At 49.6% G+C, this 25,818-nt stretch overlaps 1 protein-coding gene across 6 annotated transcripts in view; it reads right to left on the bottom strand.

The window, feature by feature from the left end:
• KCNIP1 (potassium voltage-gated channel interacting protein 1) overlaps positions 1-25,818 on the bottom strand; it is a 403,298-nt gene that overhangs the window by 212,039 nt on the left and 165,441 nt on the right. The gene's annotated exons all lie outside the window — the stretch shown is intronic.

Raw genomic sequence — 25,818 nt, 5'->3', positions numbered from 1 at the left:
TACCTGGAATCAACAAACAAGTACTAACTTACTAGATGGGTTTAACAGCAGACAAAACACAACAGACTACAGGATCAGTTACTGAAAGACAGAAACAACGGGAAACAGCCAAACTAAACAGGTGCTTATTACAGAGTATAAGCACCATGCGGGTCATGTCGAAGTTCAATAAACACATTTTTGGAGTCCCAAAATTATCTTTGGAAAGATAATAAGCAAGGGTTTCCAAGCTTATGAAATACACTAACACTGATTCAAGAAGCCCAGTGAACGCCTCCAGTAGAATTAACACACACACACAAAATCACACCTACACATCTCACAAACTGTTAAAAACCAAAGACAAAGAGAAATTTTCCAAAGCAGTCAGTCACAGAGAAAAAAAGACAAATTATCTTCAAAGAAACATGAATGAGTCTGTCAGCTAACGTTTCAATAAAAATGGGTGAACGTTAGAAAACATTCTTAAAATGCTGAAATTTTAAAAGTAACAAAGTACTCCTAGTATTATATGAACAACAACAACAACAAAATCCTGAAAAAAAAAGGAACAAAATAAAGATATTTTCAGGCAAATGGAAATTAAAAATCAACAAAAATGTAATTTCATCAGACAAGCACTAGGGGATATACCAAAGAAATGAAAGGAAAATGATTCCTGCCAGAGACACAAAATTGTAAGAAGGAATGAAGAACACTACAAAGGAAATATTTAGGTTACTTTAAAAATCACAATATGAAAATCACAACATAGAGACTTCCCCAGTGGCCCAGTGGTTAAAAGACTCCACACTCTCAATGCAGGGTGCCTGGTTTGATTCTGGGCCAGGAATCTGGATCCCACATGATGCAGCTAAGACTGGCAGAGGCAAATAAATTTTTTTAAAAGTCACAATATATATCATATGCAGAAGTAAAAATTTTAACAACAATAGCACAACAAGCAAGAAGGGAATAATGGAACTCAATGGTTGCAAAGTTCTTCCATTGTTCAGGAAGCAGCAAAAGTCCTAACCTAAATGGGAGCTGACTGTGGCTCGGACCATGAACTCCTTATTGCCAAATTCAGACTGAAATTGAAGAAAGTAGGGAAAACCACTAGACCATTCAGGTATGACCTAAATCAAATCCCTTATGACTAGACAGTGGAATTGAGAAATAGATTTAAGCGGCTAGATCTTATAGACAGAGTGCCTGATGAACTATGGATGAAGATTTGTGACACTGTACAGGAGACAGGGATCAAGACCATCCCCAAGAAAAAGAAATGTAAAAAAGCAAAATGGGTGTCTGAGGAAGCCTTACAAATAGCTGTGAAAAGAAGGGAAGCGAAAAGCCAAGGAGAAAAGGAAAGATATACCTATTTGAATGCAGAGTTCCAAAGAATAGCAAGGAGAGATAAGAGAGACTTCCTCAGTGATCAATGCAAAGAAATAGAGGAAAATAATAGAATGGGAAAGAGTAGAGATCTCTTCAAGAAAATGAGAGATACCGAGGGAACATTTCATGCAGAGATGGGCTCAATAAAGGACAGAAATGGTATGGACCTAACAGAAGCAGAAGATATTAAGAAGAGGTGGCAATATACAGAAGAATTATACAAAGAAGATCTTCACGACCCAGATAATCACAATGGTGTGATTACTCACGTACAGCCAGATATCCTGGAATGCTAAGTCAAGTGGGCCTTAGGAAGCATCACTTTGAACAAAGCTAGTGGAGGTGATGGAATTCCAGTTGAGCTATTTCAAATCCTGAAAGACGATGCTGTGAAAGTGCTGCACTCAATATGCCAGCACATTTGGAAAACTCAGCAGTGGCCACAGGACTGGAAAAGGTCAGTTTTCATTCCAATCCCTAAGAAAGGCAATGCCAAAGACTGTTCAAACTACCACACAATTGCACTCATCTCACATGCTAGTAAAGTAATGCTTAAAATTCTCCAAGCCAGGCTTCAGCAGTATGTGAACTGTGAACTTCCAGATGTTCAAGCTGCTTTTAGAAAAGACAGAGGAACCAGAGATCAAATTGCAAACATCCGCTGGATCATCAAAAAAGCAAGAGAGTTCCAGAAAAACATCTATTTCTGCTTTATTGACTATGCCAAAGCCTTTGATTGTGTGGATCACAATAAACTGTGGAAAATTCTGTAAGAGATGGGAATACCAGACCACCTGACCTGCCTCTTAAGAAACCTATATGCAGGTTAGGAAGCAACAGTTAGAACTGGACATGGAACAACAGACTGGTTCCAAATAGGAAAAGGAGTACATCAAGGCTGTATACTGTCACCCTGCTTATTTAACTTGTATGCAGAGTACATCATGAGAAACGCTGGGCTGGAGGAAGCACAAGCTGGAATCAAGATTGCTGGGAGAAATATCAATAACCTCAGATACGCAGATGACACCACCCTTATGGCAGAAAGTGAAGAAGAACTAAAGAGCCTCTTGATAAAAGTGAAAGAGGAGAGTGAAAAAAGTTGGCTTAAAGCTCAACATTCAGAAAATGAAGATCATGGCATCTGGTCCCATCACTTCATGGCAAATAGATGGGGAAACAGTGGAAACAGTGACAGACTTTATCTTTCTGGGCTCCAAAATCACTGCAGATGGTGATTGCAGCCATGAAATTAAAAGACGCTTACTCCTTGGAAGGAAAGTTATGACCAACCTAGACAGCATATTAAAAAGCAGAGACATTACTTTGCCAACAAAGATCTGTCTAGTCAAGGCTATGGTTTTTCCAGTCGTCATGTATGGATGTGAGAGTTGGACTATGAAGAAAGCTGAGCGCTGAAGAATTGATACTTTTGAACTGTGGTGGTGGAGAAGACTCTTGAGAGTCCCTTGGACTGCAAGGAGATCCAACCAGTCCATCCTAAAGGAGATCAGTCCTGGGTGTTCATGGAAGGACTGATGTTGAAGCTGAAACTCCAGTACTTCAGCCACCTGATGCAAAGAGCTGACTCGTTTGACAAGACCCTGATGCTGGGAAAGATTGAGGGCAAGAGGAGAAGGGGACAACAGAGGATGAGATGGTTGGATGGCATCACCAACTCGATGGACATGGGTTTGGGTGGACTCTGGGAGTTGGTGATGGACAGGGAGGCCTGGAGTGCTGCGATTCATGGGGTCACAAAGAGTCGGACACAACTGAGGGACTGAACTGAACTGAAACTGTTACAGGCTAAGAATGTACAGTGAAACTTCTAGAATAATCACTGAAAAATAATTATAGAATGTGAAACAAAAGTCAGTGCAAGAAAAATATAAAATAATAAAAATATTTGTTTAATTTCCAAAAAAGACAGGATGAAACAACAAATGGAAAACAAATAGCAAGGTGGTAGAATTAAACCCAATTATATCAGAAAGTGTATTAAATATAAATGGACTCAAAATCATAAGATAGAACTAAAATAATGAATAAAAGCATTTAAGTCTGAAAGAAGGTGTTGGAAGGGTGAAATTTTCTCTCTATCCTGCTTGAGTTATTCAGTGCTGCATGCTTAGTCACTCAGTCTTGTCCGACTCTTTGCGACCCCATGGACTGCAGTCCACCAGGCTCCTCTGTCCATGGGAATTCTCCAGGCAAGAATATTTCGGTGGGTTGCCATGCCCTCCTCCAGAGGATCTTCCCAACCCAGGGATCGAACCCAGTTCTCCCGCATTGCAAATGGATTCTTTACCTTCTGAACCACCAGGGAAACCCTTGAGTTATTTTAGCTGATCTGTTAAGGAAATTGACAAAAGACAGATTGACAGGAAAAAAACAAAATTCACATGCGTGGCGATCCCCCAGAAATGAGACCCCCAAAGTGACCAAGGCAGGCTGTTTACAGATCTGTTTTAGACAAAAAACAGTTATTTTCAAGGATTTAGCAGAACAAAGGTGTCTGTGCATAGGGTAACAGACTAATGAAGAAGTAATGAGATTGGTTTACACAGCTTTCTTAGCCTTGAATTCCCCAAATCTGGTGATAAGAATGTTTTCCAACCTCCTAATATGGGGACTGCTACTGCTGCTAAGTCGCTTCAGTCATGTTCGACTCTGTGCGACCCCATAGACGGCAGCCCACCAGGCTCCCCCATCCCTGGGATTCTCCAGGCAAGAACACTGGAGTGGGTTGCCATTTCCTTCTCCAATGCATGAAAGTGAAAAGTGAAAGTGAAGTCGGTCAGATGTGTCTGACTCTTAGCGAACCCACGGACTGCAGCCTACCAGGCTCCTGCATCCACGGGATTCTCCAGTCAAGAGTACTGGAGTGGGTTGCCATTGCCTTCTCCATAATATGGGGAGGATATGTTCAAATGGGAGATTTATTTCCTGCTTTCACAGGGAAAGAAGTGGCTCAAAGTGTTGGGGTTATTTTTTAATATCTTTATTTTTGACCAGCTGTTTCCCAAATAACTTTTTTTTTTCCCCCAAATAACTTTAATGCAGAAGAATTAACAACACATCTCAGGGGAGCCTGATCTGAATCCCAACAGCGGTAATTAGAGTCCAAGCATTATAAAAGTATAATGTCATTATTCATAAGAGTAAAGACATTAATATCAGTGAGATTCAGACCTTGTTAAGTGTGCATGCTTAAATTTCTAGAATACCCACTCAAAAAAAATCAATCTAGTGAACTCTCTATTCTGAATTCCTTTAGAAATCTTTGTCATTTTCTCTGATTTTGACAGTTATTATTGTACAGTTACAAGATTTAGGAGAAAATTAAAACTCCTCCTAACCCAAAAATATTTACTAATGAGCTGGCTGCTTTACAATCAAGTATTACTCTCCACAGACATCATTTTCTATCTTTACTCATCTCATCCATGTCTTTGTTGGTTTTCTTCAGCTTGTTGCTCGTAGTATCAGAAAATGCAATGGAGAAAAAGGACAAATCTCTAAACAGAGCCAGATTTCAGAAAGTTAGCCAAAGAGTGGTTGGATGACTGCTCCAATCACATTTAAACTAAAAACGAAGTGGCAGAACTGAACTAGTTAACGATCAAAGCAGAGAAAACGGACAAAGATGCCAGATGTTTCAGAAGAAAATTTCATCATCTAATGATTGGAAGATACTCTTGGGAAAACTGATAAATCTCTAAAATATCTTCACAAATGCCTCTATTATCACGCTGTGAAAATCAAACACAAAATGAAGAATGTTTTGTGCTCAGACATGATTATCTCTAAAAATTTCATCCTCCCCTAAAAAAAGAAAATCAACACTTGAGAATTTCTGTTTTTAATGAAAAAACATTAGCACATTTGACAATATAACCTACATTTTGCTAACAGGAGATGAGAAAGGCTTGTTTTCAAGCTTCCAGTTTCAGTTTTTTAAAGTATGGCCCCCATTCAAACCTTTTTCCTTCACCATTTATAATGGATATTTTGACCCTTGTTTTAAGAAGACTCTCTTTAAGTGGTATTTTATTGGTATCAATTATCCTTAGAAAAGTGAAGCATGCTTATGTCTGCTTTCTTTGACCTGAGAAGCATCTTTCTGTTTATATTTGTGTGCACGTCTTAGTTTCTTCTCCACACCAGATTGAGTCCTGACACCTTTCTGCATTTTGATAGCTGCTATGAGTCAGACACTCACTAAGTACCTCTCACGTAATCCTTCCAGCAACTCCGAGACATCTTAGATTTAGAAGCTGAGATCTGGAGAGTTTAAGTGATGAACTTGCCCAGTGCCACACAGGGAGTTGATGACTCAGTGCAATCCTCCAATGTGTCTGACTTGCAAACCAAGCTTTTAATTTCAATGCTACATTTCCTTATCCATCTTTCTCTTCCCAAGGGTCATCACAGAGCCGGCTGCATAGTAGGCGCTTAGTGAATGCTAGCACGTCTGAGTTGTGACTTAACTCGAGTCCCTGGTTCAGTGTGATATGGATGAATAACTATTATGACCATTGTTCAGTTTGACTTTTGGGTGTATGGCTAGGAGCCCAGGTGCTATAAATCTGTAGATGGGGATGCCTCTTTGGAAGAGGCGCTAACAGTGGAGCATCTTTTCCCCATCTGGCCTTAGAGATGATACTATGTCATGGGGATGGGAGAACTGAAAGGGAGCCAGCAGGTCCTGAGCTTCCACAACCGGCCGGGTGTTGTCTGAGGTGTTTCCGGTGTGTTCTCGGAATCTCCTAAGAAGCCTGCAAGAGGCGTCACAATCCCACTTTTGGAGATGCACAAACTGAACCTCAGAGAGGGGAAGGCACTCGGTGAAGGCACTCTCCAAGGCAGGATGGACTACAAGCAGCAGAGCCAAGGCGCACGCTGTCCCACTGCAAACCTCTCTGCCTCTTTACGACGTTACTTTATCATCATTGTCTGGAGCATCCAAACGAGGTCAGAAAGAGGAGGAGAGAGGGGAGCTTTGCTTGGTGGTTCTGCCATTGCTAAGAAGGACAACAAGGTGCTCAGTCACCTGGGTGGCCAGAGGCAGAGGTTTCAGGAGGAGAGCTTGCTGGGGACTAGTGTTAAATAATCCAGCCCACATTTCTGGGGCAACACTCAAAGCATCATTCATTCAGTCAAGAAAGGTGAATCCCTCCCAGTGGGGTTAATGGAGACAACAGCACTTGCCGTCCAGAGCTGACTCAAAGCTGGTTTGAGCTCAGATAGACGACTCATAGAGGAACTGAGGAGCAATCGCAATAGACTCAAGAGGGCCAGGGTGAGACCTGACCAGTCCAAGAGGCCTGCCTCAGGCCTGGCACACAGCCGGAGAGGCCATGGGGCCCTGTGGAGCCTTAGGGCACGTGCAGGGTAGACCCTAATGCAGAATGGGGCCTCAGCAGTCAGCCTTCTCCCACCGCCCACATCCAGCCCACGTTAGAGACAGGCAACAAATCCCCAGAGAGGGGAGGGACTAGTCCCAAGTCACACAGCCAAGATGATCAAGCTTATGGGTTTTTTAACTGTGTGATTCCATTTATTTAAATCTCAAATTTAATGCAATATTTTAAAAATGTGTTATCTAGAGCTATGTCCATAAATGGGAAAATTAACAAGAATAAAAAGAGGAAAACAGATGGGCAAGGGAGTGGAAAGACGATTGATACTAGTATATTCTAGTTTTCAGCAAGGTGGGCTGTACATAGAGTACTTTGTTTTTATAGCTCTTCCCACCAATATTTCATAGCTGGGGAACCTGAGGTTCATTAAGAACTCGCTCACCTAAGGTCACCCTATGAGATTGTCTACCCCTAAATCCCCATTCTACAGATGGGACCACTGAAGCGGAGATGACACGGTGAGCAGAATCAGATCTGCTACCTTCTGCTCCCCTTTGGGGGTGGCCACCAGGACCTTTTCCACCAGGGACAGCAAGTGCCCGGGGCTCATCCTGCTGACGGCACACTTCAGCCCTGTTGCCTGCCTGTGGAGCCGGGGTCTTGTTTGTTCGCTTGCTTGTTTTTTGGCCATGCTACACGGCACGTAGGATCTGAGTTCCCGAACCAAACCCACATCCCAGCACTGGAAGCACAGAGTCTTAACCACTGGCCACCTGAGAATTCCCAGTAGGGTCCTTTTTTTACCCCAGCTTCTGCAGTTGGAGGAGGGTTAGCTTGAATAAAGAGCACTCCTTCAGGCAAACAAGGGAACGTGGTAAATTTGCCAGTGTTTCTGATGTTTCAGAAGCTTCAGTGCCCTGCCAGGATGGGGTGGGGGTCACTATCGAGGTCTCGTGACTGGGCAAGGGGCAGCGCTCAGTGTTCCCAACCTCTCTCCACTGCTGTGCCAAGGGAGGGGGAGTCCTCCTCACGTGGGGGGCTCTGTGAACTGTCCACTGTCATGTGGGAAGGCCCGTGGTTGCTGTGTAATTGCGGATAATCTACCGTCCCTGTGATCCCGGCAGCAGTGCCGGGCTGTCGCTGCCATAACTCATGACCTGGAAGCTGTGTGAGGAATGGGGATTCATTTTCTACTTGCCAGTCCCAGGGCGGCTCGGCTCGAGCAGCCTCCTCCAGCTACCTCTACATAGACCCTTAGAGACTTTTGCAGAGTGGAGCGGGTGTGGCTTCTGGACAGGCGTACCCTCCGGGAAACCCATCTGTTCTCTCTGCAAGACGGGGGCTAGGAAGCCATGCCCCAGTAAGGCTCCTGGGCTCATTTCCTTGGCTAAAAAATCTTAGTTTCCTCACATCGGTTTATCACTTTCTATGGAAAGCATAGAGCCTTTCCATAGCTTCCCTTTGTACCTGGAGTGGAGTCCACACTCTTGGTCATGCTCCCGAAGACCTCCCTGAGGCCTTCCTCCATGCCCCACTCTGTGTGGCTTCCTGGTACTTCTGCTAACTCAGGCTTTTCCTGTGGCTGGTGCCTCCTTCTCAGCTTTCTGGGCTCAGCAGAACTGCCCCATTCCTCATATTTCTGACCGTTCTAGCCAAAGTGGCCCCTGCCTCCACCAGGAGTCTCATCTCATGGCTCCATTTTATTTTTCCAATAGTGCTTTCATGCGTCCTAAATCCCTTCAATCATGTCCAACTTTTTGCGACCCTGTGGACTGTAGCCCACCAGGCTCCTCTGTCCATGGGATTCTCCAGGCAAAAATACAGGAATGGGTTGCCATGCCCTCCTCCAGGGCATCTTCCTGACCCAGGGATTGAACCCGTGTCTCTTAAGTCTCCTGCACTGGCAGGCAGGTGCTTTACCACTAGTGCCTCCTGGGAAGCCCCAGTAGTGCTCACCCCAACTTAAATGCGTCTTGTGAGTTTGTTTGTTCACCTGCCTGTTGCCTTGTCACTCCCACTAGACTTCAAGGCCTAGGAGAGCAAGGGCCTGGCTGGCCTGCTCTCCGCTGTCCTAGCACCTGGCACAGCACAGGCGCTCAGCAAGCAACTTGTTAAGGAGCAGGTGCCAAGGGTGCAGCCCAGCCATCTCTACAAGTGCATCTTCTGAACCCAGATCTCTCCTTTCTCAGGGCAATTAAGCTGCATATCAAGAACACAGGGTGAGTAAAAATTTATCCTCCCCAGTGACTTCATGCCTGAGCTGAAATAAGAAGAGATTGATTTTTAAAATAGTAGTAATAACAGTAATTGTCTCTCAGCCTGGAGTCTGGCTTCAGTGGCCCCACCAGCCTGCTGTTTGGACATGCCCTGTTCACTTTCCCTCTCTGGGCCTGTGACCTCTCGTTACAACGAGGCTCCCAATACATGCTGCTTCCCCTTTTAGATCTCATGGGAATCTCTCCCCACTTCCCACCCAGGAAAACTCAACGTTATGTGTGAACTGACTGTGACTCGTAGCCGACAGTCTGAAAGCTATGGCAACAGTCCAGGAGAGGCAGGAGGCTAGCCTGGGCCCGGGGGGCTGCGGAGGAGGTGAGAGGAAGTGAGACAGCCGGGGTCATGATCACAGATTCTGCAAACTGTATACGGATGCTGTTCAAGGCTGGGAGGAGAACATGTGAGACCAGGGAAGGAGGGACAGGAAGGCAGCCCAGAGCCCTGGGGCCAGTCCCTGCTTTGTGGGTCCTCCTAGAGGGTAACCCAACGAAGGAAGCCAAAATTGGATTCACTGAACGGTACTGGCTCACTGAGTGGCTGGTGAGCGCCAGGGGCTTGCCCTAGAGGACCCGTGGTGAGGAGGGGTCCTCTCTCTGGGCGTGTGGAAAGAGAGGTGCCCTCTGCATCAAGCTGTCTCCTCTGTGGATGGAGAGCTTCTGAGCAGGGCCTGGGCAGCATTTACGTACCTTCTATGCCAAGGACACGGCTTGGTGCACAGGAGACTTCTGGGATGAGGACTGGAGGGCACACCGTGTACGTCATGGGACATGAGCAGTGCTTGCGGGCTGCCTAGTGTACCCCCCTCACCTCCTCAACGTCCCTCACTCAGCAGCAAAATTCCACCTTGACTCACTGCAAGTCTGAACCTTTCACTCTGAGCTGAAGCCTTGACTCTAATTATATTTCACATCCTCAAAGTAACAGCGAGTTTCCTCCCAGCTGCCTAGGCTCTAGGCAGAGGAGAGAAGCAGGAAGTGACAGAAGGCCCTGGAGGCAGGCTTGGGTATGGGGAGGGCCCGAGGAGAGACGGAGGAGGAACTGTCTGGGTGGAGAGACCCTTCCTGTGGCCCTGACCTAGCAGGGTCCAAGGTCAAGGTGATCAGGAGAACAGGAGCCTCAGGCTGTGAAGAAGGAACTGCCTTAGGGGGACTGTCAGTTCAGTTGCTCGGTCCTGTCCGATTTTTTGCGACCCCATGAATAGTACACCAAGCCTCCCTGTCCATCACCAACTCCCGGAGTTTACCCAAACTCATGTCCATCAAGTCGGTGATGCCATCCAGCCATGTCATCTTCTGTCATCCCCTTCTAATGACAATCAGAATAGAATAGTTAAGCATCTCGTGCATCTGCTATGTCAGGCTCTGCGGGCTTCATCAAGTCACCCTGCTTGATTATCAGCCTGACTGCAGACTGATGTGTTCCCAGAGTGGCTGAGGAGGACGTGTCCACCAGAGAACGAGCCTTGGGAGTCTGCACTGCATGTGCTCAGAGACTCCCCTGCCCACGCTGGGGGTTGCAGAATAGTTAGAATCCTGGCTAAGAACAGTTCCTGGAGCCTCGGTTTCCTCATTTGCAAGATGGGAAGAACCACAGTCGCTTCCTCCCAGGGCTATTTGAGAGCTTAGGTGAGGTTGTGAGGTTTCGGGGTGTAGCATACAGCTGCACTCAGCTGTGGGGAGTCTTCTTGCTTGAAACGCCCAAAGGGCAATGGAGCCGGGTCTGTGGCTGCAGGGACAGCCGCTTCAGTCAGGGTCTCAGCAGGACACAAAGCCCACTCAGATTGGGTAAACTGAGGCAGCGTTAACAAAGGGACTGTTGGCAGTGGTGACGGCGGGGTGTGGGAGACCATGGATGGTGCCAACCTCTGGGCCAGAACAGTGGGTGCCTTTAGCACGCCAATCCCAAGAATAAAGGAAGCTGTCAAAACCTAGAGACAGAAAGATCTGGGTGCAGAGGGCGGTCTGAGAGAGACCCGGTCCTCTGTCGAGGGGCCGAGCGCCTCACTACAGTCCCACGGGACGGAGCCCAGGGGTGGGTCCCTTGAAGTCACTCTCCTCCCATCCTGCATCTCCTGCTGGAGACTCCACCCAGAACAGCCAGGACTTCCCTGGGGGTCCGCTGGTTAGGAATCCCCTGCCAATGCAGGGGGCACAGGTGAGATCCCTGGTCCGGGGAGATCCTACCTGCCACAGGGCAGCTAAGTCCATGTGCTACAACTACTGAGCCCGCGTGCCCACAGCCCATGCTCCGCAGCAAGAGAAGCCCCACAAGCCCAGGCACCGTAACAGAGTAGCCCAGTTCCCTGCAACCAGAGAAAGTCCACGCGCAGCAGTGAAGACTCAGAACATCCCCCAAAATACATAAATAAAAATTAGAACAGTCAGAAGCCAGAGGCAGGGTCTCGTTGATAGGGGCCTCCCAGGTCAGCCTCCTGGCACACGGGAGAGAGGAGGCAGAAACAGAGACTGTCCAGCTCAAGGGTGAGTGCGAGCAGGAAAAGGGGAAGCAGACAGCTACGCAGGCCCATGTTACAGATGGAGAAACTGAGGCTCGGTGGGGAGACTAAATCACAGCATGTGCACTACGTGACTCCCTCATTCATGCTCTTAACTGTTGCTCCCTGTGGTTCCACCTATCACTACCCTGAGTTGGGTGTTAGTTTCCTTATTTACACATGTTTAGACAGGTAAAGTGACTGCCCAAGGTCACACGGCAGAGTCCAGATGGTAGAAGCCAGGCCTGGAGGCCCCAGTGCCATCATTCAACATGATCCGGCCTTGGCAGGAGAGAAGGTTCTAGAAGCTCTGTTTAGATCAGGGCTGCAATGTTTCTGAGCCACCAGCCTAAAGGGCCAAAGGACGGCGGTGAGGGTATGTGTCTGGGGACAGCTGGGTGTTGCCCTGTGTCTCTCTGTGAAGCCCCATCCTGGTGAAGCTCCAGGGTGCAATCTCTCCTCAGAGATGATTTTTCCAGCGCAGAGCTTCACAGGCGCGGCTCTCTTCTTAATTCATCCCGCCTAACACCCGGGGGACATGTCCTGCCACCGTGCCTCCCCCCTTTTCTGCCATTCCCCCACCCAGCCCCCTATCAGCAGCTTCTCTAGACTTCCGAGCAGGTTTTCTTTGACTCTGCTCTCTGCACCAGGCAGATAATACATAAGGCCGTTTGCCAAGGTCGTCTTTAACTCTGCGGCACTGCGGGTGAGGGAGTGAGGGAGACTTAAATCACAGGGTAGCCCCGCTTTCCTTAAGGTTTCAGCAGGGGTGAGGGTGGGGGGGGGGGCTCTGATCCCTCTCCTCCTCTCACTCTAGCTTGACTGGTGGGACGGGGCTGGCAGCTGGGAAATGTTTGCATTCCACTATTTCACCCTTGGGGAGGACAGAGAGAGAAAGGAAGGTCAGAGGAAGAGAGGGTGAAAAGGTTGTGGGCCACAGTCTGGACAGAAAATGGTCAGCTCCTGGAGAAGATGGGACAGGGCTTGGCCTGATTACTAAGGTCGAGATATGGCCTGGTTGCTAATAATACACCCATTCTACTGATGGGAAAACTGAGGTCCAGGGAAAGAAAGGTGGTGTCCAAGGTCACAGACAGTAGCAATCAGTGGAATGAGGCAGCAAACCATATCTGCCCAGGGCTAATGGAAGCAGCTCCCAGGTTAGGACCCACGAGTCCTCAGTTCCAATCCGGGCTCTGCTCTGACTTGCTGTGTGAGCCTGAGCAAGTCGCTACCGCTCTCTGGGTTTCAAAGTTTGATGATTTTATTTTTATTCAGCACCTTCCAGGGCTTCCCAGGTGGTGCTAATGGTAAAGAACCTGCCTGCCAACGCAGGAGATGTAAAAGAGGAGGGTTAGATCCTGGGTGGGGAAGAGCCCCTGGAGGAGGGCATGGCAACCCACTCCAGTATGCTTGCCTGGAGAGTCCCGTGGACACAGGAGCCTGGCAGGCTACAGTCCATAGGGTTGCACGGAGCGAGACACAAAGTGACTTAGCAGGCAGCACCTACCATGTGGGAAGCCCTGGGATGCTGCAAGGAACAAACATAATCCTGCCTTTATGGCGCTAATATTCAGGAGGAGACTCAGCAGAGACAATCCTTGAGACAGCCATCAAAGATGGATATTATGAATGCCATTTCACAGATGAGAACACTGAGCTTCATCACTACACTGATGGGACTGGAGGAGATGACTCCTCCGAGGACTCTTTCCACCTCCATGTTCTTCTGGCAGAGAGAAGCAGAGCTCAGGCCCCATGAGGCTGCACATCTCCCATATTTAAAACTTTATTTATTTGGTCTGGAGATGAGTGATCAGATTTTTTTTTTTTTCCAAAAGTAGATTTACCCTCTTAATTATGTTTGAGGTAGATTTACAATGATATTAATTCTCACTCCCTGAATAAACACGAGAGGCGAATGTTTGCTTAAGGAAAGGCCTCAAGAAGCAAGAGAGGCAAGGGGGGGGGGTGGACAGGCTGGGACTTGAGCATTTCCTGCAGGTTTTCAGAGACTAAGCATTCACCCAAGGAGAACAACTGGGGTAGGAGGTGCCAGATTTACAAAAGTTGGGGACAAAGTAGGAGGGGGCCTCTGGAGGTGGTCCCCTCCCCTCTTTTCTCTGGTCCTTTATCAACAGGAGCTGAGAGTTCATTGCACACTTCCTAAGTGTTGCTGGGGAAGCAGAGAGATGTATAATCCTGTTTCCTGGTGCCACGGTCTGAATGTTTGTGTCCCCCGAAAATTCATATGTTGAAGCCTAACCCCCAATGTGATGGTATTAGGAGATGGGGCATTTGGTGGGTGATTAGGTCATGAGGATGTGATCTTAACGAATGAGATTAGTGCCCTGATAAAAGAGGCCAAAGAATTGATGCTTTTGAACTGTGGTGGAGGAAAACTCTCTTGAGAGTCTCTGGGACAGCAAGGACATCAAACCAGTCAATCCTAAAGGAAATCAACCCTGAATATTCATTGGAAGGACTGATGCTGAAGTTCCAATACTTTGGCCACCTGATGCCAAGAGCCAACTCATTAGAAAAGACACTAATGCTGGGAAAGATTGAGGGCAGGAGGAGAAGGGGACGACAGAGGATGAGATGGTTGGATGGTATCACCGACTCAATGGACATGAGTTTAAGCAAATTCTGGGAGATGGTGAAGGACAGGGAAGCCTGGCGTGCTGCAATCCATGGGGCCACAAAGAGTCGGACACGACTGAACGACTGAACAACAATAGAAGAGGCCCTGGTTTCCCTGGTGGCCCAGTGGTAAAGAATTCACCTGCCAGCACAGAAGATGCAGGTTTGATCCCTGGATTGGGAAGATCCCTTGGAGAAGGAAATGGAAACCCACTCCAGTATTCTTGCGTGGGGAATCCCATGGACAGAGGAGCCTGGTGGGCTACATACAGTCCCTGGGGTCACCAACAGTCAGACGCAACTGAGCAACTGAACACACACACAAAAGAGACCCCAGAGGGCTCTCGCCCCTTCCCCCACTTGAGGACACAGCAAGAAGACAGATGTTTATGAGCTTGTGAAGCAGGAAGTGGGCTGTCACCAGCCACTGAATCTGCCAGAACCTTGATCTTGGACTTGCCAGCCTCCAGAACTGTAAGAAGTGAATGTCTGTTGTTTATAGACATTTGTTAGAGCAGCCAGAATGAAGACACCTATCTTCTGGCTTTTTCTAGTCCACGAAAGCTGCCAGCCTTTTGTTGTGGCCTCTAGCACAGAGTAACAACATTGAAGAAAGCTCATATCTTCCTTCCTCTTCCCCCACCCAAGGGCACCCTATCATGTTCCACTGAGTTATCAGGCCAGTGATCAAGGAGAACTCTCTGCTCCTCCCTCCCTCCAGAAGTTTCCAAGGACAGGTGGTGGTGGTGTTTAGTTGCTAAGCTCTGTCCGACCCTTTGCAACCCCATGGACTGTAGCCCACCAGGCTCCTTTGTCCATGGGACTTCCCAGGCAAGAGTACTGGAGTGGGTTGCCATTTCCTTCTCCAGGGGATCTTCCTGACTCAGGGATCCGGCCCAGGGATCCAACCCATGTCTCCTGCATTGGCAGGTGGATTCTTTATCACTGAGCCACCAGGGAAGCCCAAGGACAGGAGCTAACCTAATTTGCATCCTCCGAGACAGAGCCTGGCAAGGTCCCCTGCTCTAGACCTCCCCCGGGCGGCTGGCATGGTGCGGGGACCGTAACCTCTGCCGACTGAGTCAGAGACAGCAGCATCTGCAGTCACAGGATGATTTAGCAGCTAATGAGAAAAAACAAACAATGGAAGCAGTCCCCGCTGTGGGGGAAACGCATTCATCAGATTCTCTCTGAGAAACTGAGGCAGCCAGCACAGACCACTGCGCGCAGGAGGGGCCCTGGCTGCTAATGACCCTGGGCCTGGAGGATGCCGCCATAGCCGAGACCCATGAGGTCCCACCTGTCACCCTGCAGGTTCGTGTCCCCCAGGCCTCACCTCTGGGCAGGGCAGCCAGAGCTATCTGGAGCTTCCATGGGGCAGAGTCTGACTGCAGAGTGAGGCCAGGTTGACCTTGAACCAATGAATGAACAACTGCCTAGGAAAGCCACAGCCAGCCCACCCAGTCCAGCCCATCTCCTTCCTGCCCATGCTCCCTGCTGGAACCAAGGCAGTTTCATCAGGGGTGTTACTTATCAGAGCTGTTGGCTGTACCTGTTTTGTAGATCAGGAGACTTGCACTGGCAGAGGGGATGTGACTTCCCAAGGGTTGCAATCTAAAAGATGAAATTTGAACTTTGTACATGCAGGTCTTGGGACTCAAAGTTGAAGCTCTGTCCGTCAAACCTGAACCCGAGTCACTCCTTGTTCATGTCTTCCCCACATGTACTGCCCCTATTCCAGAGATGAGGAAAGTGAAGCTCAGAGGTGTTGAGTGACTCATCTGATACCACTCAGCTAGGAAATTACAGAGGCAACTTCCAGGCACTGTGCCAAGTGTTGGGCATATGAGAAAGTGGAGCCCAGTGGTTACAGCTCCCAGCTTACATTGCCTGGTGGGACTGCAAACGCTGGCAGTGTGGCCTTGGGCAAGCTACCCGACCCTCTCTGCATTGGTACCTCCTGTGCAGGATTATGAAATAGTGTAGGTAGGACTGTGCCGAGCTCACCAGAAACTCTCCATAAATGTTGGCTGGTTTTAACCCTTGTTCCACTATGCCTGGGGCTTCCCTGGTGGCAGAGACGGTAAAGAATCTGCCTGCTATGCCAGAGACCTGGCTTTGACCCCTGGGTGGGGAAGATCCCCTGGAGAAGGTAATGGCCACCCAGGCCAGTATTCTCGCCTGGAGAATCTCACGGACAGAGGAACCTGGTGGGCTACAGTCCGTGGGACGGCAGAGTCAGACGCGACTGAGCAACGAACACGCACTTCCACTACACCTGGTTCTGGAAATGCAGAGATGAGGGAGCCGCTCCTTTACCCTCTCTGAGCTCTCTGAGTCTGTTGTGTTTGTTCTCTTCTTACTCTCAACACCCAAGACCCCTCCCCAGTTCGGGGTGCAGGCAGAGTGATCCACGCTGATGCCTCCTAGAAAGCAGAGAACAAAGAAGACCCTGCTTGACTTCTGAGTCCCTGAACAGACTCTGACTACTGCAGGCAAAGACCTAACTGTGCTCAGAGAAAAGGCTTTGATTCTGTGGACTCTCTGAATTCCAAAAACCCAGAGCTGTGAAGGACACCTGAAAAAAATGACAGATCTGGAAGGCTACCTGCTCTGTCAAAGGAAGCTGGGCCCGACCGCCCTCTCCCCTGCCCTGTATCTAAAATCTGCCTGAACTGGGGTGAAGAGGAGGAGAACGACCCAAGGAGGAAGAAGACGAGGCATTTGCTGGTGGTCACCGGCAAAGGGACTATGACCTTCCCTCCAGCTGAGTCCCTAAGGTGGGCTTGAGAGCAGAGGGCAGCCACACAGCCTTGGGGCCTGTGATCTGGACACCGAGATGGTCTCATGGGGCATCCTGGATAATGAGTCTGGGAGTGTGGGTCAGAGGACCTTATCCTAGAAAGCTCACCATCGCCTTGTGACCGAGAGAGAGAGAGAGAGAGAGTGTGAACTGGACTCAAGAGGCTTTGAGGCTCAGATACAGAGAAGACCTCAGGGATACGCATGGACCTGTGACCTGAAGTGAGGCACGTCGAGGACGTTAAGTGGATGCCAGCACAGACAGACGACTAAAGACCAAATGCCCCTGCTCTGCCCCATGCCTCAGCACTCCTGCCTGCCAGCAATGGCAAAAACTTTCTGACGTGAAAATGCAATTCCAGAGAAGGCAGAGGAGAACCTAAATTGATCAGAATTTTGTTTCTTTCATTTGGCAGAATGAACGCTTGAAGCTGAAATCAAGCTTAGTTACTGAATAATAATGAAAGCAACATATTTTGCATATCCACATTTGTGGTCTGAACTGACTGCAAGCTATAAGCCAAGAAAAAGTTTTAAAATGAAGTACTGATCTCTAAAGATTTAAGTCAGTGTAAGGACTGGAAAGGATGAGGGTCAAGGAAGGCTTCCTAGAGGAGGTAACCCAGGAACTGGGTTTTGAAGATCATAAAGGAGTTGACCAGATGGGTAAGGATGACAATGGGGAGGTTGTTCCAGGCTTGGGCATTGCCTGTGCACAGGTTTGGCAGAGAGAGAGGGCTGCCCTGTTGAGGGAGTTGAGAGTGGCCTGCAGCCAGGTGACCATGGGAAACAGTGTGAGCTGGGTCTGGAAAGACGTGGGGCCGGGACTTGATGATTTCAGAGGCCGTGCTGGCTGCCTCAAGGGCCTGTATCCCCCGGGTTGGGGGACTGGGGCTTCTGCAGGGCCTCACACATTTCAGCCTGCCCTGGGCTGAGTCAGATGTAAAAACAGCAAACTATATTCCTTTCATGCTGCACTGTGGGGTAAAGGAACCAATCCTGTTTCTTCAACAAAGCAAATTATTAAAATGTCCTCATTAGGAACAGGAGCGGCATAACAAAGCTTGCTAATTATGAGATGTGAAGCTCCCGGTGCCATAGAACTGATATTACCAAAGATAGGAATAATAGTTAGTCGTGGACTTGCCAGGGGAGGACTGATCTCATTATTTCATGAAGTCAAAGTTGATATTTATGTAACATTCAAAGTTCCGCCTGAGGACACAAGAACCTCACCATCTCACTGGTGATCCGCAGGCTACCAGCTTCAACGAAACCTGGGGAAGCGAGGCGTCAGGAGCACAGGATCCTGGGTCCCAGCCCAGACCTCCAGGAGCAGAATTTGCATTTTAACAACACTCTTGGGTGATCTGTGAGCACCAAAGTGTGAATGTACTAAAGTAGAAGGAGAAAGCTCCCAAAGATCCATCAGCATAACAGTTTTCCTCTTTAATTTTCTACAGATGCCGCCTTGTTCTCGCCTGATCCCACTGACAGTCCAGAGCCCACGCTGCCTTCAGAAGAGGGTTAAGTCTTAAACCCACATACTCTGTCCTGCGGAAATGCATCTGTCAGGCAAGGCTCTAGCTTGCAAACTACTAGCATCCACTCTAGTTGGTTTACACAGAGAAAGAAGTTATTAGAAGATATTTGGGAATTCAGAGAATCTCCAAGGGGTCAAGGTGTCAGGTTTGGAGCCATTCTACCTGGACAATGTTCAAGGCCTCTTTAGGAGGAACCCTGCCCACTTTCCCATTGCTCAACACAGGCACCACGGCCACACGAGGGAGACGACCCCGGAACCACTGCCTCCACAGAGCTGCTTGTCTCTGCCGCCACTCTTGCCAAAAATGGATTCCATACTTCTAGGTGGGCCTCTTCCAAATAAAGCTTCATGGGGGTCCCTCTGCTATCTTAGCCCTAGATGAAAGGGCAGCGGGAAGTCTGAGTGTGAGTTCCCACTGAGGGGGAGGGAGAATTTCTAATGCTAAGAATTAAATGGAGGAAAAGCGCTCAGTAGATCCTGGGAAGCCACAAACGGCTGAAGGGCCAATCCTGTGGACAGCTCTCTGGACATGAGAGGCAGAGGTTGTGAGAGAGGCAGGCAGCCCCACCCTTGCCCTGGAAACTCAGTTACATAACACTCTAGTCTTTGGTCAAGTCATTTCCTCAGTTTGAGGCCCAGTTTCCTCACCTACAAAATGAGAAAAGTGTAGGAATCCCTGGCCGTCCAGTGGTTAGGACTCTGAGATTCAACTTCAGGGGGTATGGGTTTGATCACTGGTCAGGGAACTAAGATCCCGCATGCCATGTGGGTGCCCCAAAAAGGGAGAAATGAGAAGAGTGGTATCAGTAGCATCGTTAGGAGGATTAAAAGGAGCGGTTTGCAAAGCCCCCAGTATAGTATCTGACACATGTGCTCTTATTAACATAATACTCATCACCACCAATAACAGTCCTATCCCAGAGTCCTGGAAACCTTCTGTGCTTTGATTTCATTGCATTGCCACCTAAACAATCAACAAATATCTCATGAGCAATCAGCACCTACATGTGACAGGCGCTGCACTGGGTGTGGAATGGTAAATGAGAGAGATGGTCTCTGCTCTCCAAAAGCTGGCCATCCAGCAGAAATAAATATGCCTACAGCGTTATGCAACGGGCTGATGGCTGTGGCAGTGTAAAAAGGAGGCTCAGCATTAACCCCCAAGAAAACCATCCAGAGGAGACAGCATTCAAGGATAGCTTTGCCAAGGGAGAAAAGATGGGAAGGAGGGCATTTCAAGTCTGCTGCTGCTAAGTCGCTTCAGTCGTGTCTGACTCTGTGCGACCCCATAGACGGCAGCCCACCAGGCTCCTCTGTCCCTGGGATTCTCCAGGCAAGAACACTGGAGTGGGTTGCCATTTCCTTCTCCAATGCATGGAAGTGAAAAGTGAAAGGGAAGTCGCTCAGTCGTGCCCGACTCTTAGCGACCCCATGGACTGCAGCCTACCAGGCTCCTCTGTCCATGGGATTTTCCAGGCAAGAGTACTGCAGTGGGGTGCCATTGCCTTCTCCGATATTTAAAGTCTAGAGACCAACAAGAACCAAGGCACAGAAGGGGAGCGTTGCAAGGCACTTTTGGGGAAGACTTTAAGACCTGGTGACTAAGAGTCTACACTCTGGAGTCAGGCTGTCTAATGTGAGTTCAAATCTCAACGCAGCCATTCATAAGCTCTAACCCTGGACAACTTTGTTATTCTACCTTGTAAATCTATGGTTTGTGCGTGTGTGTACTCAGTTGCTCAGTCATGTCCAACTCTTTGCGACCCCATTAGGGCTCTTTGTAGCCCACTAGGCTCCTTTATCTGTGAGATTTTCCAGGCAAGAAGACTAGAGTGGGTTGCCATTTCCTCCTTCAGGGAATGTTCCCAACCCAGGAAACGAACCCATGTCTCCTGCATTGCAGGCAGATTCTTTACTGACGAGCCACCAGGGAAGCTCCACACTCTTGGACATTTGTTTCCAATTATCTTCCAGACACCTGAGGCAGATGGGCTAGGTTTTCTGCAACTCCTGCTGTGCCCCGGCACTGGACAGAACACTTCTTGTGAATTCCTCTGTGCAGAGTGGTCCGTTCTACAGATAAGGGAGGCCACCCACCTAGCAAATACCACAGCAGAGCTGAATTTTGGCCTACAGCTCTTCGCACTGGCCCACAGGGTGTTGGGAGGGTCTAACAGGCCTTTGAAACAGCTGTCTTGCTGCTCAGAGGCTGCTTGCAGCTCCCTCCTGAGAAAAGGGCCTGCTGACTGGGGCAGGGTACCGAGAGAGATGAGCGGGGGGTGGTGGTAAGGAGTCGCGGCAGCCTCTGGTTCCTGAACAGCTGGGAGGCAGGCTGAGCCCCAGCAGCCTGGGTGGGACGGCTACTGAGATGCAGACTCCCCCCAGGGCAGGCCCCAGGCAGAACTGCTATGGCAGTCAATCCCCGAAGCTCCAAGGTGAGCTCCAGAAGCCTTCCCAAATCCTCCAGCTCACAGATACCACTGCGGCGTGCCACCTCCCCCATGTGCAGTGAAAGACAAAAATAAAATGCCCCCTTTGGAACCACCGCATCTATATATACAGGATGATAATTGTTTTTGAAACTATTAAGATGAAATTTGCCACTCGAACACACGCTATATGGCATTAGATGACATCGTTACTCTCAAAACAAAGGTGTTTTATTTGTTTATTTATTTACTTGATGTTCTCACTGTTACTAAGAGTCCAAGGACAGGCAGAGAAAGCTGCAGCTGTCTTTCGATGTGCCTGCTGGGGACGGGGGTGTGAGTGTGTAAGCATGTGTGCAAGCCTCCAGCTCAGTGATCCTCCCACATCTCCAGGCCTCCAAGGAGAGCCCTTCAACTCCGCACTTTTGCAAAATAACTAGTGACCACCTGCCGTGGGTCTTTGGACCATCCCTGAACAGCCAGAAAGGCCAATGTCAGACTCATCTCCAGGTTCTGCCTCGTCTCTGACCTCGGCAGGGATCTCATATGGGGTCCCTCAGGTCATTCATAGCCTTATTTTATGAGTTATGGGCTCATTGAGATTCCAGGAGGAAAATGACTTCCCCAGAGGACCACAAAAGCCACAGGGCTACGATCAGAATTCCGCCCCCAGGTCTTTCTGATGCCATGATCACGTAGCTCTCCTGGCCTAGCACCCCTGCCCCCTCAGTCTAATTCAGCCCAGCAAACATGCACACATTCAGTTGTCTCAACTCTCCTTTGTACTACGGCAGAATGTTAGCAGATAAGTAACTGAACACAGAGCTTTATTTACCTCCTGCCCAACATCAACCCACTCTGGTACTCTTGTCTGGAGAATGCCATGGGCAGAGGAACCTGGCGGGCTACAGTCCATGGGGTCGCAAAGAGTCGGACACGACTGAGGCTAACACTTTCACTTTCTTTCAGTGTCAAGTACTGTAGGTTGAAGACGCTTTGACTCAGACCTTGAAGCCTCATGGTCTGGAGTTTCATGCTGGGCTCCTGGTAATGGTGACCTGAAACCTGGAGAAGGGTCATCTCATCCAGCTTTGGGATGGAGGAGAGGTATAGGAAGGCTTCCTGGAGGAGATGTTGTGCATGCCAAGTTCCAGAGGACAGGAAGTGCTGGTCAGATGAAGGGTGTGGGTGCAAGGCTGGACAGAAGTGTTCTGAACAGTGAGGACGGGATGAAAGCCGCAGACACTGTCTCGTCTTCCCCTCCTACATGCCACCCCCTGGGTTTCATTTGTGATTCTCCAATTCCAACAAACCTGCAAGGCCCAGAAGGATAGATTCTCAATTGGAGGGGCATGTTTTGGGCTCAGCAGACACTTGATATGCAAGAGGAGGAAAGAACCTCTCCACCCTCAACCCCATCCCCTGTCTTTGACCATGTCTCTTGCCTGCACAGACCACCCCCCTCTTCAATATGTGCTGCCACATAAGGGCTGCAGACTAAGAGTGTGCAGACTTCATAGTCTCAACAACTGACTTTTACAAATGAGGAAACTGAGTCCCAGGAATGTGACATGAGCTCAGCAAGTTCACACAGCTGGAAGGTGAAAGAGTAGGATTTGGAACCCAGTGGTAGGTGAGAAGGCTTCCGAATGGTGGTGCCAGAGAAGACTTTTGAGAGTCCCTTTGACAGCAAGGAGAACAAACCAGTTAATTCTAAAGAAAATCAACCCTGAATATTCATTGGAAGGACTGATGCTGAAGCTGAAGTTCCAATACTTTGGCCACCTGATGCGAAGAGCTGACTCATTGGAAAAGACCCTGATGCTGGGAAAGATCAAAGGCAAACAGAGAGGAGGGCGGCAGAGAATGAGATGGTTCAATAGCAGCACCGACTCAATGAACATGAGTTTAAGCAAACGCTGGGCGATAGCGAAGGACAGGGAAGCCCGGAGTGCTGCAGTCCATGTGGTCACAGAGTCGGACACAACTGAGCAACTGAAAAACAGCAGAAGGGGAAAGTGCCTGATGAGCCGGGGCAGACAGTGGCAGCTGGCACTGGGAGTCTCGGCCGGCACTGGGAGACTCGGCAGGACGGAGCTGGGGCCTGGCACTGGGAAGAAATTCCAAGGATGGTTGTGAGATGGAACTGCACGGAGTCTGGAAACGAGTCCTCCCCAGGAGAGCAGCCTGGCTGGCTCTAGCGTTCTGGACGGTGGCACTGTCTCCCTGGCGACTGGCAGATGTGAGGCTTCTGAGCATGGGACAGGAACTAACCACCACCCCTTGCCAAGGGGAACGCCAGAGACATGCTCACTGGAATGAATGCCTTCACCCAGGCAGACCCTGGGGATCAGATGGCTCGCCCCCCCCCTCCCCCCCCCCCAGGAGAAGCTTCCAGAGCACTCCTGCCTCTGCTCAGCTGCCTAGGAAAGGGGCCTGTCACCATTTTTGGCTGGCATTGCAAAACTGCAGCCTGAGTCAGAGACACATGGCAGCAAAAGCCAAGGCTCCCGAATGAACTCGAAAAACTGCCAATCGGCAAAGCTCTATCTAGGGTTTCCACGGAGGTCTTCCTTTCTCTGTCACCCAGAAACGGAACGCATGTTGATGACGTGCAGAGACAGGTGAGCTGCAGACATTGCAGCGTTGGTCATGCCCCTGTTAGGCTTTGTTAAGTCTCGGGCACTACGTGGGGGCGTTTACACCTTCATCCTCACAACACCCCCTTGGGGGACTTTGAGCCCTCATTTTACAGAGGACCAAACTGAGGCACAGGAAGGTTCAGTCACTTGCTCAAGGTTATTCAACTGGTAAGTGCTGGACGCTCAGTCATGTCCAACTCTGCAATTCCATGGACTGTAGCCCTCAAGGCTCCTCTGTCCATGGAACTCTCCAGGCAAGAATGCTGAAGTGGGTTGCCATTCCCTTCTCCAAGAGATCTTCCCCACTCAGGGATCAAACCCAAGTCTCTTGCAGGCAGATTCTTTACTGTCTGAGCCACCAGGGAAGCCAAAGTTCCCCAAGCCTTGGATAGAAGCCCCACTTGCCCCCCAACCCCCTACTAACTGCAGCAGCCATCAGATGTCCCTTCATTCATCCCATCTGGGACAAAACCAAGTTACAACTTTCTTCTCCCCTTCTCCCACCCACTTCTCAGGGGACTGTGTAGGCAAGAGATTCCTCTGGTGAGCCCTTGGAGAGCTCAGAGCATGTGACTGTCCAGAGGGGGCTGTCCAACTCCACGCTCGGTGGGCTGGGCCTCGGAATACAGAGCTCCAGGCTCGGGTCAGGAGCCAGGCGCCTCAGGTGGCAAGGCGGCAGCCCCTTTGTCTCTCAGGACCTCAGTTTCCCCCTCTGGAAAGTGAAGACATGGACCGGTTCAAATCTTTTTGGGGGGGGCGGGGGAGAGATTTGCTGTGTTCTGAGTATCCACCTTGGGACGTGCAGCAAACATTCAATAAAAGAGCTACTGTGTACAAATTCAGTTCTGAGGGCTCCGCATGAGTTATTGCGCTGACCCTTCCCGATGACCCCAAGGGATAGGTTCTTTTGTTACTATTATCTCTATGCTGTAGATCGGAAGACAGAACACTTGGGACAAGTGACTTGCCCAAGGTTAACCGGTGATGGAGTCAAGATTCAAACCTTAGTCCAGCTTCAGAGCCCAGGGTGCTCGACCTTCCACTCCACACACACTTTCAGGCACAGCAAGGCCACACTGAGGAACTAGAGAAGTGCACTGTGGCGTCCAATAGTGCTGACTGTCCTGAGTGCGGCAGGAGATGCAGTGCAGGGCTGTGGCCAGACGGGAGGGGGCCTGAGCAGAGTCTGAAGGAGTAAGCCTGGCTCCCAGGGTGCTGGAAACCACTGAAGGGCACTAAGCATGGGAAGGTGGGTCAGAGTCACATTGAGAAAGATGGATTTGGAAGCGGTGGGGAGGATGGTTTCAAGGGAGTGAGGATGGAGGCAGGGAGGCCAGTGAGGAGGCCCCAGGAAGGAAGCCAGAGATGACCCTGGGTGGGGGCAGGAGGACAGGAAGAATATAAGAGCCACGTCCGCTCTGAAAATGACACGACCTGGCCTCAGGTGACCTCCAGGTGGAGGGGGAGAAGGAGAAGGTAGAAGGATTTTTGCGTTTCTGGTTGGGAGTCTGGGGTGGTGCTGACCGAGAAGAGAATAGGGCTGAGCTGCAGATTAGGGTAAGGTGGACTGGAGCTCAGTTTGGAGCGTGATGAGCGGCAGTAGACATCTGAAGGAGATGCCCAACGTGACTTGGAGATGCACAGCTGGAGCTCAGAGGGGGACGTGGGTGCCGGAGTACTTGGCACTGACAGTGTTTGTCGGGGCGATGGGCTCTCACAGGCAGGGAGAACACAAAAGAGCTTAGGTTAGAACCTTGGGACCCCTCCTGGAGGCGGTGGGCAGAGGAAGAGTGAAGTCATCAACTCCCGAGCTCTATCGGCTTTGCATTAGCCGGCCCCGCCAGCTAGGATTCTCAGGAGGCCAAATGATTACCCTTTTCTTTCAAACTCAGCCCTGAGAAGCAGGAACCGGTCACAGTCCCAAAACCCTGCCTCTCTGCTCTGGCACCAGCCCAGGATTCTCCAGCAGGCTCTGAATCGTGTAATTACCCATGCAGTAATTATGCCTGGCAGAAGGCTTCAGTGTTCCTAGGGGAGGGTGTCCCAGAGCATCACCTAGCAATCCAGTCAGCATCAGTCTGCTCCAAGGATGCTCACCACAGCCAGCTGCACTCCTCAGGCTGCAGTCCCTGGCCCAGGGGAGACCTCTTGGGCAGGAGCAGGTGAGCGCCTGCTGGTCTGGTGGGGCCCCTGTCTGCATCAGTCTGTTTGGCTTCCTGGAGGCACATGGCCCCGTCCT

Source organism: Bubalus kerabau, chromosome 18, assembly GCF_029407905.1.
Source record: "Bubalus kerabau isolate K-KA32 ecotype Philippines breed swamp buffalo chromosome 18, PCC_UOA_SB_1v2, whole genome shotgun sequence".
Taxonomy (NCBI): domain Eukaryota; kingdom Metazoa; phylum Chordata; class Mammalia; order Artiodactyla; family Bovidae; genus Bubalus; species Bubalus kerabau.
This window is presented reverse-complemented; position numbering and strand designations above follow the sequence as displayed.